We start from the raw sequence: 12,089 nt of genomic DNA, 5'->3' as shown, positions 1-12,089 counted from the left end.
TTTCACAAAAGTTCTTGCTAGTCACCTCAGGTTTGTATTGAATAATCAACTTTTTCCAAAACCTCTTCCACATACAAGTCTCACTCAATTATGTAAGGTAAGAAAAAAAGTTAGGTAGACATTCTAAACCCTATTTTGCAGATAAGCAATGTATCCATATAAATACATAGACAGAGATATAAGGAACCTAAGATCTCAAATCCACATTGTCTTTGACCACACATCCCTCCATAAAACACCTCTCAGTGATGTGTATGCATAAAGACCAAGGAGAGGTAGAGAAATACTTATTACCTGGGGTTTTGATTCCAAACTCTAATTTAGTTCCCTAATATATTGGCTGGACCACAAAGAAAACTACATTTGCCATAGCAGGAGGTAGACCCACTGCTGGAAACTAAATCAGGCTGAACATCCTCCTTCATCCTGTTACCGCTAAATTCACAACCGAATCTTTGATCTTACATTGGATGACAAGGTGTATTAGACTGCCTCCTTATGTTACCATTGCTCTTATACAGTCCCTGGGACCAACGAAATGTGAACTACCATCTTTCAAGACTTTATTTATATTTCTTTTATAATACCTTCCCAAAATGTGCCAAGATAGAATAATTCAATTAAACTTATCCCAAGGTCATTCTTTTAAGTTGAGAATTCACCTCATGTTCTACTTCCCTGCTAAAAAAAAAAAAAAGCTCAACTAACTTGCCCAACCAATCTTTTTTTTTTAAAATTTTTTTTTTAACGTTTATTTATTTTTGAGACAGAGAGAGACAGAGCATGAACAGGGGAGGGTCAGAGAGAGAGGTTGACACAGAATCTGAAACAGGCTCCAGGCTCTGAGCTGTCAGCACAGAGCCCGACGCGGGGCTCGAACTCATGGACCGCGAGATCATGACCTGAGCCGAAGTCAGCTGCTTAACTGACTGAGCCACCCAGGTGCCCCTTGTCCAACCAATCTTAGCAGACAGGGAGATACAATGTGAGCCAGCTGACAGAAAGCCCTAAGTAACTGGATGCCTATGAAACAAAATGTTCTAAACTTTATTCCTTGCTGTAAAATTTAACCATGTAATCTCTTTTGTATGATCAAGCTCAACTTTATTTATATAGAGAATAAAATCTAACTGTGGGCTTTGTCTATAATTTCAAGGTATCTGAAAGAATTACCTTTCATTTCCTCCAATAAACTCCAGATTACTAGATATCTCAATAATAAAAAATCAGTATAAGTTTTCACGTGATGATTTCTGCAAACTCTATATACATCCCAACAACATGTTTAAATAGGTGTTGTTATCCTTATTTTAAATTTTTTTAATTGAGAATCAAAAAGTTCAAATTACTTATAAATCCATATAACTAATCTCACCTCAAATCTATTATTTCCTTTTCATAATGCTGCCTCAATCGAGCAACATAATAATCCCTTTATTTACTCAGTTACTTATCTCTCCTCCTCTATTGAATTAATGAACTGAAAAACATATTCCCAACCACAATGTTATAAATGGAAGAAGGCCAGCCCCTCACCTTTGTGGCATCTAAAACACTCTAGGAAACAACAGGAAACTAGATTTAGCTGTTTTCATAGCAAACATAAAAACTATAATAATATTCTAAATTTTGAAAATGCCCAATAAGAGGATACATGTAGTTTTTTTTTAATTGGTTCTAATCTGTGATTTCAGATTATTCTTTCAACCAGTATTCTGATGTTTTCCGGTTTCTTAATAATGAACTCTATTTTAATATTAGGAAGTTAATTCATTTTTTAAAGTCAGTTTAATTTAGTAAAGAAGCTCATCATAAGTTTCCATTTTATCCTGACTCCATTAATGACTCATTTGGGGTACTGTATAGGGCTTTTCCATGAAATATCATTTCCTGTGTATTTTATAGGGCCAAGAGTATTTCTCTCAGTGACACCTAGTCATTGAACATTTCACTTCCAGTCTTGATAGATCATCAGTCTTCCAACTTAGAATCTTCCAGCTCTGGACTGATCTTCAATGTCAAACTCTAATGACTTTATGTGGATGGTTTTCTTCTTTCAACAACAAGGAGTGTATTGTTCTTAGACTTAGTTTTACATATGCTCTCATTCCATCTAAGACTTCTGAGTCAAGCTAAGCATCTGCATTTATTCTCTAGTCACAAAGTGTTTCAAAATATGAAGATGGCTCAAATAAGATAATATCTTTATTCTCTACATAGCTACCAATTTCTGTCTAGGTAGTATAAAGATTCATCCTTCATGGCCTCTAATGCTTTTTGAAAAAAAATAAAGTATCAATATAGAGGAAGCACTTTCTGTCTTTAAAAAGTATTATCTAGCTTGTAAATTGTAATGTTCCTTTGGGAATTGAAAAAGAATTGGGGAGTTTCCAAAATCCCACTTAGTTTGAGAAGTAGGCAGTGCAAATCTACTCTCTTAAATGGAGTATTTGGACATGAATTTCCTTAATTGAAGGTCTATATCCAGGACATATTAAGAAGGGACTGAAGTTTGATGACACAATACTATACTCTCCAAGAAGAAACTTCTAATTAGAAATCTCCCTACAGGTAAGAGGGGGCTTAATTATTTTGAAACTTGCTCATTTTATGATGTCCCAGGATGCAATTGCTTTTCTTAAATCAGTTCATAAAGTCTCCTTCAGCTTAAATTTGGTTAAACCAGTTTTATTAAAAAAAATTCAAAAGGTGATTTTATACGCATAAAGTTAATTTTAATGCATTCTAAAGCTCTTCTAATTCATTCCAAATTTAGCAACAAAAGTAGAGCAATTCTATTTGTGAAGGCTATTTTAAAATGTAGTATAGTATATAGTATCTAAGAATATAAAATTTTAATAAAGAGTCAAAACAACTCTATTGACATTTATGTAGGTCCTGCATAATAAGTATTTTCTAACTAAACAAATAAAATGTATTAGCTCTGAAGAGTTTCTCCCAGTAATTATGAAAGAAATGGAGGAAATTAAACTCCCCAGTTTTAGAGTGGGAGGAATATATTGTTCTTGGAAATTGTCCATCTTCTTCCTGCTGTTCAATTAATTCCCTACTTTCTTTCACTTTTCCTATCTTCTTTTATAATATTCATATTTTCTTCATATAAGTTATCTTGTTCTCTCTTTAGTTCTTGATCTTTCCATAATCTGTATGTTTGGGAAATGTAGACTTAAGCTTCATTAGTGGTTCCAGGTGGAGATTTTGTTGTTACTTAGAGACGCATGGTAGAATGTTATATTTAAAGACAGATGGCAACAATCATATGAACACTCCATGTGGCTGGTTCTCTGTATCCATCAATTTGCAGCTGAGGAGGCTAGTTCAAGCATCTGCAATAATTGGTAGAAGAGAAAATAAAAATGGAGAAGACTAGACATTTTCACTAATTAAAGATGTGGTTTTTATTTGCTCTGACATCAAAATATACTGAATTTGAAAGTTCTTCAGATGGCTGTGGTGTAAAGCACATCTACAGAGAAGCAACTATTTTCCAAATACATATTGCTTATTTCTTCAGAGTAGAAATTTTAACTGGGAGCTATGACCATATACAGCCATCTTAATGCTTTATGGTTCTGGCAAATGCAACTCCCTATCATATAGGATTGCTTCACAGCTTGACTACAAATGTGATAGGTTAAAAACCAATAATACCACTCAGAGACCCTCCCTTCTAGCAGTCATCATCTTCATCTTAAAATTTTGCTACTGCTGTTAGATGTATATTTCTACCCCTCAAGACCATGTGCCTTTCAAAAATTCAAGAATCTAATCCAAGCAAACAAACTTCCATTATTTCTGAGACTTACCAAATTGCACTTCATCTTCAGAATTCTGTTCCATCTGTGAAGTCCTAACTACAAGCAAGGCCTCTCCAACAAAGCTTCTGCTCCAGTTACCAGACTCATTCCAAAAATAGGTAGGTTTCAAGAATCACTCACACTGTAAGTTGAGCGATCCTGGATCCTCCAGCCTGGAGTGCAAGAACACATATACTCACACAAAACTGTAAGGACTAATTGTAATTTGTACCAAATGTAATCTGATTGTAATACACTAAGTTTATACACAGATATATAAGCATGCATTTATACATACACACACACACACACACACACACACACACGTAAGGGATCAGTTATTGTCAATTATTTCAAAATCCTTTTTAAAAAAGGAAAAAAGCTAACTTTAAACACTGTGGCAGACACATCCAAAGGAAACCCCCAGTAAGTCATTTTAGGATGTATGGTCCACTCCTCACTTGCATAATCCCTTCCCCTTCTGTGTGGGTGGGACCTATGACTAGCTTCTTATCAATAAAATATAGCAAAGGTAATGGATGCTATTCTCCTAACTATGTTACATAATGTGACCAAGTTGATGGATGTCACTCCCATGATAACTCTTAACCAACTGAATTAATTAAGTCTCCAGGTACAATCACAGGTCCAACTGACACTTTGATTTCAATCTGGTTAGACCCTGAACAAAGGACCCAGATAACACATGCCTGAGTCCTCACACAGGCAAACTGTGAAATAATAAATATGGGATGTTTTTATCTCCTAAATGTGTGGTAATTTGTTACATAGCAATAGAAAACTAAAACATATATGTACATAAACTCATTTTGAATTATTTTATGACAACTTTCTTAATTTTAATCTTCTTAATTTAAAGATCTCCCTGCATATCAAACGTGTTTTTAAAACACCCACATCACACACTAAGAATATTTTTGCTGTGAAAGTATTTTCATAATTTTATGTATTTGACGACAAATATTCCATCTTTCTTATTATTATTCTATCCTAAGATATAACTGTTGGGTGAAATTGCAGCCAGACAAGTAATGTGATGTTATGTTTTGTGGATATTTCATTAAGTATTAATTCCTTTTGACTCACAGGGGTTTCTTTCATATTCTAGAGCTAATAGATCATTTTTTAGGTGACACATTTATTTGTGGATCTTCTGAAAGTTTATAGCCCCAGGAACTGTGCCTATATTACATAATAGATAAAATGGCCCTGCACACACACAAAAAATTCTAAAAATAAAAGACAAAGTTGAGAAATTCAATTTTCACTATATTTCAATAAGGATTTAATGAAACTTTTAGCAAACTTTGGCTAAGCAAAAAATTTCCCTGATAGTTCTGTTCTTATCCTCCTTTTTTTTCATGGTCTGATTTGTTGTCCTTGGCAGATCTTTTGTGTTCCCTCTTGATCTTTGTCCTATGCAGGTTTGTACTGGAATGATAACACAGTAGCAAAGGCATTTCATTCTTCCTGAATATCATGCTCAAAAATCATCTCTCTAAGAGTTTTTATGAACAATATGCTTATAGCTCCAGCTGCTCCCAGTCCTATTAGTTAACACACAGACCTGTTCGAACATTAAAGGGACACACATCTTGTCTCCTTCAATTCTCTTAAAAATCATTGCCTCAGGGAGCCTGGGTGGCTCAGTCAGTTAAGTGTTTGACTTTTTTTTTTTTAATTAATTTATTTTGAGACAGAGAAAGAGCAAGTGGAGGAGGGACAGAGACAGAGAGGGTGATAGAGAGAATCCCAAAAGTCTCAAACTCAGGAACCATTAAATCATGACCTGAGTCAAAGTCAGACACTTAACCAACCAACCCACCCAGGTGCCCCAAGTGTCTGACTCTTGATTTTGGCTCAGGTCATAATGTCATGTTCTCGTGAGACTGAGCCCCATGTCAGGCTGTGCACTGGAATTCTCTCTCTCCCTCTCTGTCCCTCCCCCTCCCCTTTGCTTTTACACTCTCTCTCTCAAAATAAATAAATAAACTTTAAAAAAAAGAGAGAGACAGAGTAGTAAAGGTATTTGAAGTACAACTTGAAGGAACAAACCATGGCAGAAGATTGCCAGAAAGTGCCAGAAGGTATTTGTTACATTCTAAAAAAGGATGGCTGGATATGTTTCTCCATATGTCATTAAGAGGCATGCATTTCTTTTGGTTTTAATACCAAGTCACATATGGAGACAAACACTGATACCATTTTGGGCAATAGAGACAAGGGTGGCAAAACATCTTCTCTATCAAATTTTCAAGCAAAGATATGAATAATAGGGTCTTAAAACACTTAATTTTCTTTAAATTGCATATGCTCTTGATAAAGATTAAATATTCTACTACATCAAAAACCTTTGATAATTCTACAATATCAATCATTTGTCACATTATTATAATTGGCATGAAAAGGCAGGATAGTGTAATGACTAGTCAGCATGAATACTGGAATCAGATAAATGTATTAGCACCTCCGTTTACCAGTGGTGAGCCCCTTGATGAGCTGATTAAACTCTTAAAGGCTTAATTTCTTCATTGGTAAAATATAGGAAATAACACCATTATCATGGTGAAGAATAAGTGACATATCATGTAGGGTTTTTCATAGGTCCTAGTACATAGTAAGTGTTCGATATATATTAGCAATTATTATTATATAATTCAAATATTCTATCTTTTTTTTAAGTTTATTTACTTATTTATTTTGAAAGAGAGAGAATGAGTGGAGGGGCAGAAAGAAAGAGGGGTGGACAGAGGATCTGAAGTGGGTTCTTCACCGACAACAGAAAGCCTGATGTGGGGCTCAACCTCATGAAACTGCAAGATCATGACCTGAGCCAAAGTCAGACACTTAACTGACTGAGCCACCCAGGCTCCCCTCAAATATTCTGTCTTATAGGAGAAATTACATTTTATATTTAGATACAACCTCATTCCAAAAATCATGTCATTTTCAAAATACATGCAGCATATGAAGAGGGTAAAGTGAGGAAATCATGAAGAAGAGGAAAACACAGAAACAGTAAGTTAAATATAGTTGTGAGGTTAAAATACATGTCATAAAGTCATACAGACTTTGCTAAATATGAACCATGGATTTAACTCAGAGCTGCCTAGAAGCTAGTATGAGGAGGAAAACACAACCAGTTACATGACTTTTAAAAAAACAGAAAGCTGTGTTTAAAAGAAACCCAAATAATCTGAGAAAAATGTGTCAACTCTTTAGGTCCTCATAAAAAAGGACACTATGTGAGGTGTAAACAATTTCCTCTATTACTTTTTTACAGTACAACAAATAGGAAAGAGTTTTGATTTTCTTATAATATCCCTCAAATTTGGTTACTGGAATACCATTAAAATGCAGTTTAGTGAAAACAATTTTTAAAAAGTACAGCTTGGATGAATGACTTTCTGATGAGAAACAATACACCAGTAATTAAATCTTAGTAATAACCAACTTTAGGTAGTACTTTGAAATTCATGATTATTTCTATTTCCCAGAGCTAGGTGTAACAAGTATAGTCATCCTCATTTTACAGATATGGAAACAGGTAGACTCCAAACAGGCTCAATGATTTGCCCAGAGTTATGTAGGAGAAAAATAACAGAGTGGAGACTGTTTCTTAATCTCATGGCCCTTTCTTCTCTAATCCTGTTTCCTTTTCACAGAAGCACTGTTATGAAATGGCCAAACCATTGGCAAAGCACAGAAAGGACTCCAGCCTCTGTGTCTCGGGGACAGCAACCCTCTTCGACAGCCTTGTTTTGATGTACAAACACCAGACTGGAAAGTCTCCATGAAGCAGAGCTGTTTCTACGATAGTAAAAACTTGGAGGACTTCCCAAAGGTCATTCTTATAGTGCAAGTCACTTATAAGCCATAAGAAAATAATGATGTTTTTTATTTTCATAGCACTTTACATTTCTCAAGCACTTGCATATAATTGTAGTTTCGTAGTACCGGCCCCTTTAAGCAAATCAATGTATTCACAGCAATGACATGTGCGTCAAGCACACGTTTTGCAGAAAGCTGCAGGTGAAGCAAGAAAAAATAAAATCTGATCATGGGCATTCTGAAACGAGATCTTCTTGCACAGAAAAACCATAATTGGTGAATAGATGGCACAGAAATTACTCACATGTTGAAATAAAATAGTACATAGCGCTTTACCAGTTTGTAAGCTGATATTTCATAGCGTATGAATGAAGAAGTGGCAGGAGCAGGCAGAGTAAAATTTTAAAGAGGAAGAAAAGCTAATAACCCGTGTTCAGACCTCAAAAGAGATAAAAGATCCCAATTGCAGCTTGAAAAGTTATACCGCTTGTTTTAAATGCAGCCCACAACAAAGGGCAAGATCGGGCTTTAGGGAAAATATTTGCTAAATTCTTAAATTATGGAATATTCTGGTTTCCACAGGATGCAAATATTTTGTCTGTCAATAATTAAGTTTCTGTGTTTCCTGTAGGCAGTTGGTGCAGGGATAAGAGGTGGTGTGTGAAATTCAACAGTTACTAAAATTGAGCATCTTGGAATGAAAATGGGCTTTTAAATTTTATTATCTAATATAGTTCTGAATATGGCAATGACCTAAGGGTTATGAATATGGAAAACGTCTCATTTTGAGTCTAACATTTTGATCCTAGCATCTCATCTTGTTCCCCGAAAATAACATAATCAGGTTGAAAAAATATATGCAGAGCAAAGATTAGCCAATTTTAACTAATGCTTTCTGGAAATGGCGCATAGTGGAAAAAAGGGGATTTCATCATCTGGGTGACGTGTGCCTGGTGACAGAAACCTGACTTCTCTGATTACCACAGGCTTCCATCTGGTGGCAAAGCAGGCTCCTTCTTCATCTTCTTTGGCTGAGATCTCAAACCAGTGTCTTTTGGGAAAATGTCTTGAAAATAAGCAATCCACCAAAATCATTACCTCTCAGAATAAGACAAGGTAAAAATTTTCTTTATAGTCAATCCAATAACAATGACCTTTTTTTTTTTTTTTTAATTTTTAAGGTTTCAAGCAAGAAAACAGAACTGCTACTAAAATTGTGTCTGGGAATTATTCTTTTGCTATTCAGGGTGTAGGCTCAATTTAAAAAAAAGATAAGTTGAGTTTATACTTAGACAAATTCAGCAAAATATGTACTCAGCATATAGCAATTACTCATGATAATTAGCCTTCAGTACCAGACCTCGGTCCTATATTTAATATGAGGCAATAGGAATATCATTTGTTTCCTTTTTATCATCTTCTCCTGCTTCGTTCCTTTGTTCCTTTTGTTTGCTTTATTTATGAACATAGTTATGTAATTAACAAGAAGTAAATTTATAGAAAATTTAATAGTTTTTAATCTAAAAATCTGGTTCCAGAGGTGATAGAAAAGTTCATTGAAACACATTTGGTTCATTTTTTTACTCAAAAATCATTTTGGCTGCCAAATATTCTTTCGACATATGATACGACTTCTTTGTCTAAATTCAGGCTCTGCTCCTATGATAACTTAAGCACGATGCCTTCCTTTTCCTGCCACTGAAACAGGTGCTGGGGATGCTTTGTATGACTGTATCCTTGTCCCCACAGCCCCTCGACTGGAATGATGAAGTGCAGTTGACAACAAAGAACTGGATGACATTCTCTAGACTTTATTTCATTGGAATCAATAGGAAACAATGGCGGTAAAGGGGAACATATTTACCCCACTTCTAGGTTCTGAGGTAAGAAAGTTAGAAGAAAACACCTCCTCCATTTAAAAGGATTGAAGGAGGTAAGTGACATCAAGGAAGAGCTAGTTTCTATTAGAAACATAGAAATAGTTCATGTTAGATGTCTTGAGGCCAAGGGATAAGTGAACACCCTCTCAGAAGACTTTGATCAGAACTACCAGTCACTGAAGGACCTCTTCCCTCTTAACAGTGAAGCAGTATTGCAGTCTAGGAAGAGGCAAATCCTCATGGGGTGGGAAGCCAGGATTTACCTCTTTCCTTGTTGAGCATGGTATGGTGGCTGAAGAACTTACATCACCGAAGTGGTGAAAGAACTAAATCATTGCAGAATGATCTACTATGGTATTAACATACATATTATTTTCACTAATATATGGTGCTCAAAACAATGAGTGTTACTGTTTCCTTCCCTTTCTCCCAAAAGTTACCAAAACTTGCCCCTCTGCTCTGAGTTCCACTATCTCAGAGAATCTGATAGAAAGTAAAATCTTCTGTGCATAAGGAATAACCCCTCGCCCTGGGCTTAATTTTAGGTGAAGACCCTTGGAGTGAACAGGGATAAAAGGCTGGTGCTGGTACTAGAGACCAGTGAAAGAGAAGTTGTCCTAGACAGGGTAGGGTCTAGGGACTTTGGGAGATAACATACATACAGAGATTATCTCTGATGGATTATCCTTATGGAATACTGATGGAGGCCAAACACTGATCAGCAAAGGTCTTCAGTGACCAGGCCTATGGTCCATGGACAGGATCTCTAGGGAATGCACTTCTGAGCTTACAGAGAGCATCAGTGCTCTCTGAAGGGAAAAATGGAAAGTAGCTCTTGCAGAAAGAGGAGCTATAAGAACTGGGAGGGCCATTCCACCTCCCACATCTTTCTATATGCACACAAGCATCCTTCTTTTCCCCCTCCAAATTTGGAATCCAAGGAGTGAGAAGACACTAAAACATATGACTGAGATTTAATTTCTCACCTCCACAGAGAGTAGGGGCATAGAGATTTTATTTGACTTAAAAAATTAAACCAAAATAACATTTCTTGTGCTGATGTGTGAGGAGGAAATACTTACCTATTACACATATAAAAAGTCCCTGCAAGTTATTTATATTGGTTATTATTTCAACTCCTCTCAATCTCCCCAGGTTGCTATCAAACCAGGAGGTACTGAAAGTCTACATGTGCCAGTAACAGTGCATATATTATGTGATTTAATCCTCCCAACTTCCCTAAATAAGTAGCATCTCCCTCATTTTTTGAATTGAAAAAATGAGCGCAGACAGATTAAGGAACATGACCAAGACCACACAGATGGTAGGATGCTAACTGGGCTTTAAGTCTAAGGTTGCCTAACGCCAAAATTCATGCTCTTTTATTATGCTAGGCTGCTACAAGAAGAGTATGTGAAAGCATTTTTTAAATGCATAAAATGGTACATAAATGCAAGCATCATTATTATGTTAAAGGCTCTGGGGATCAGAGAGCAGAGGCACAGTATTCTCAAAGCTTTTCTCACTTCCAGGAATAACAAAGGTACCTGTACTTTTGAAGCACATAACTTTGGGAGTAGGATGTAAAGAAATTATATCTCTGTCTTAAAATATTATCAGGTAATGGTCAAATGTCAGGCATTTGGGTAGGCTGTCATTAAAGTAGTTTCAAATCTTTTTTAAATTTAGTTTATTTATTTATTTATTTTTGAGAGAGAGTATGAGAGGAAGAGGGGCAGAGAGAGGGAGAGAGAGAACCCCAAAAAAGCTCCATGCTTTCAATGCAGAGCCCAACGTGGGGCTCAAACCCATGAACCGTGAGATCATGACCTGAGCTGAAATCAAGAGTCAGATGCTTAACTGACTGAGCCACCCAGGTGCCTTTCAATTCTCTTTTTAAAAGTGATTAGATCAGAGACAGTAATAGAACCAAGGTTATGTAAAATTAAATTTACCAGTAAAAATCACTTTCCAACCTAAGCTAAAGGGAAAAAAAATAGGAAAAACCACTCACTTCTGATTGGAAGAAAGTGCATGGAAATGTGCATTGATTGATCCTCATGGGGAATACACACAAGATCTATCATTGTTCTCACTTCCATCCTGAAAAGACATTTCTGACTTCAGGAAGGTTCATGAAATTGACACAACCTCAGTGAAAGTAAATCTGAGTCTCCGAGAGGGATTCAAAATTGGGTTCCACTTAAGTCTGGAAGTTAAAATTTGGTGTTAGTTAAAACCAAATTTTTATAATAAATGAATGTTACTGTGTTAATATTTTATTAACTCAAGTTATTTTCATTACTTAACAGATGATTAAAAGCCTACAGTGTGCCAGAAGGGAGGCGGAGAGAAAGGGAAGGGGGTCGAATAAGGACAAGACTGAGACCCAGACAAGAAGGAGGGAGTCCGAGGAACATATTCCCAGATCATTCCAGAGAAGAAGCCCACGTGGTCAAGACACAGTGTTTTACGATCCAACTTTCACCAACAAAGGTTCTGGAACTAGTTAGCATTATGATTTATAATTAAGAAGGTA

At 35.9% G+C, this 12,089-nt stretch overlaps 1 long non-coding RNA gene across 1 annotated transcript in view; it reads right to left on the bottom strand.

Annotated features, from left to right (window-relative positions):
• Nucleotides 1–1,725: 1,725 nt before the first annotated feature.
• Nucleotides 1,726–12,089, bottom strand: part of LOC132664422 (uncharacterized) — a 33,126-nt gene continuing 22,762 nt past the window's right edge. Inside the window, exons 2-3 of the long non-coding RNA XR_009603664.1 lie at nt 3,828–3,991; nt 1,726–3,347 (exon numbers count right to left, since the gene is read on the bottom strand). This is a non-coding gene — a long non-coding RNA (uncharacterized LOC132664422). The remainder of the gene's footprint in view (nt 3,348–3,827; nt 3,992–12,089) is intronic.

Source organism: Panthera onca, chromosome F2, assembly GCF_046562875.1.
Source record: "Panthera onca isolate mPanOnc1 chromosome F2, mPanOnc1 haplotype 2, whole genome shotgun sequence".
NCBI lineage: Eukaryota > Metazoa > Chordata > Mammalia > Carnivora > Felidae > Panthera > Panthera onca.
Note: the sequence above shows the minus strand (reverse complement) of the source record. Positions and strands in the feature narration are given on the sequence as shown.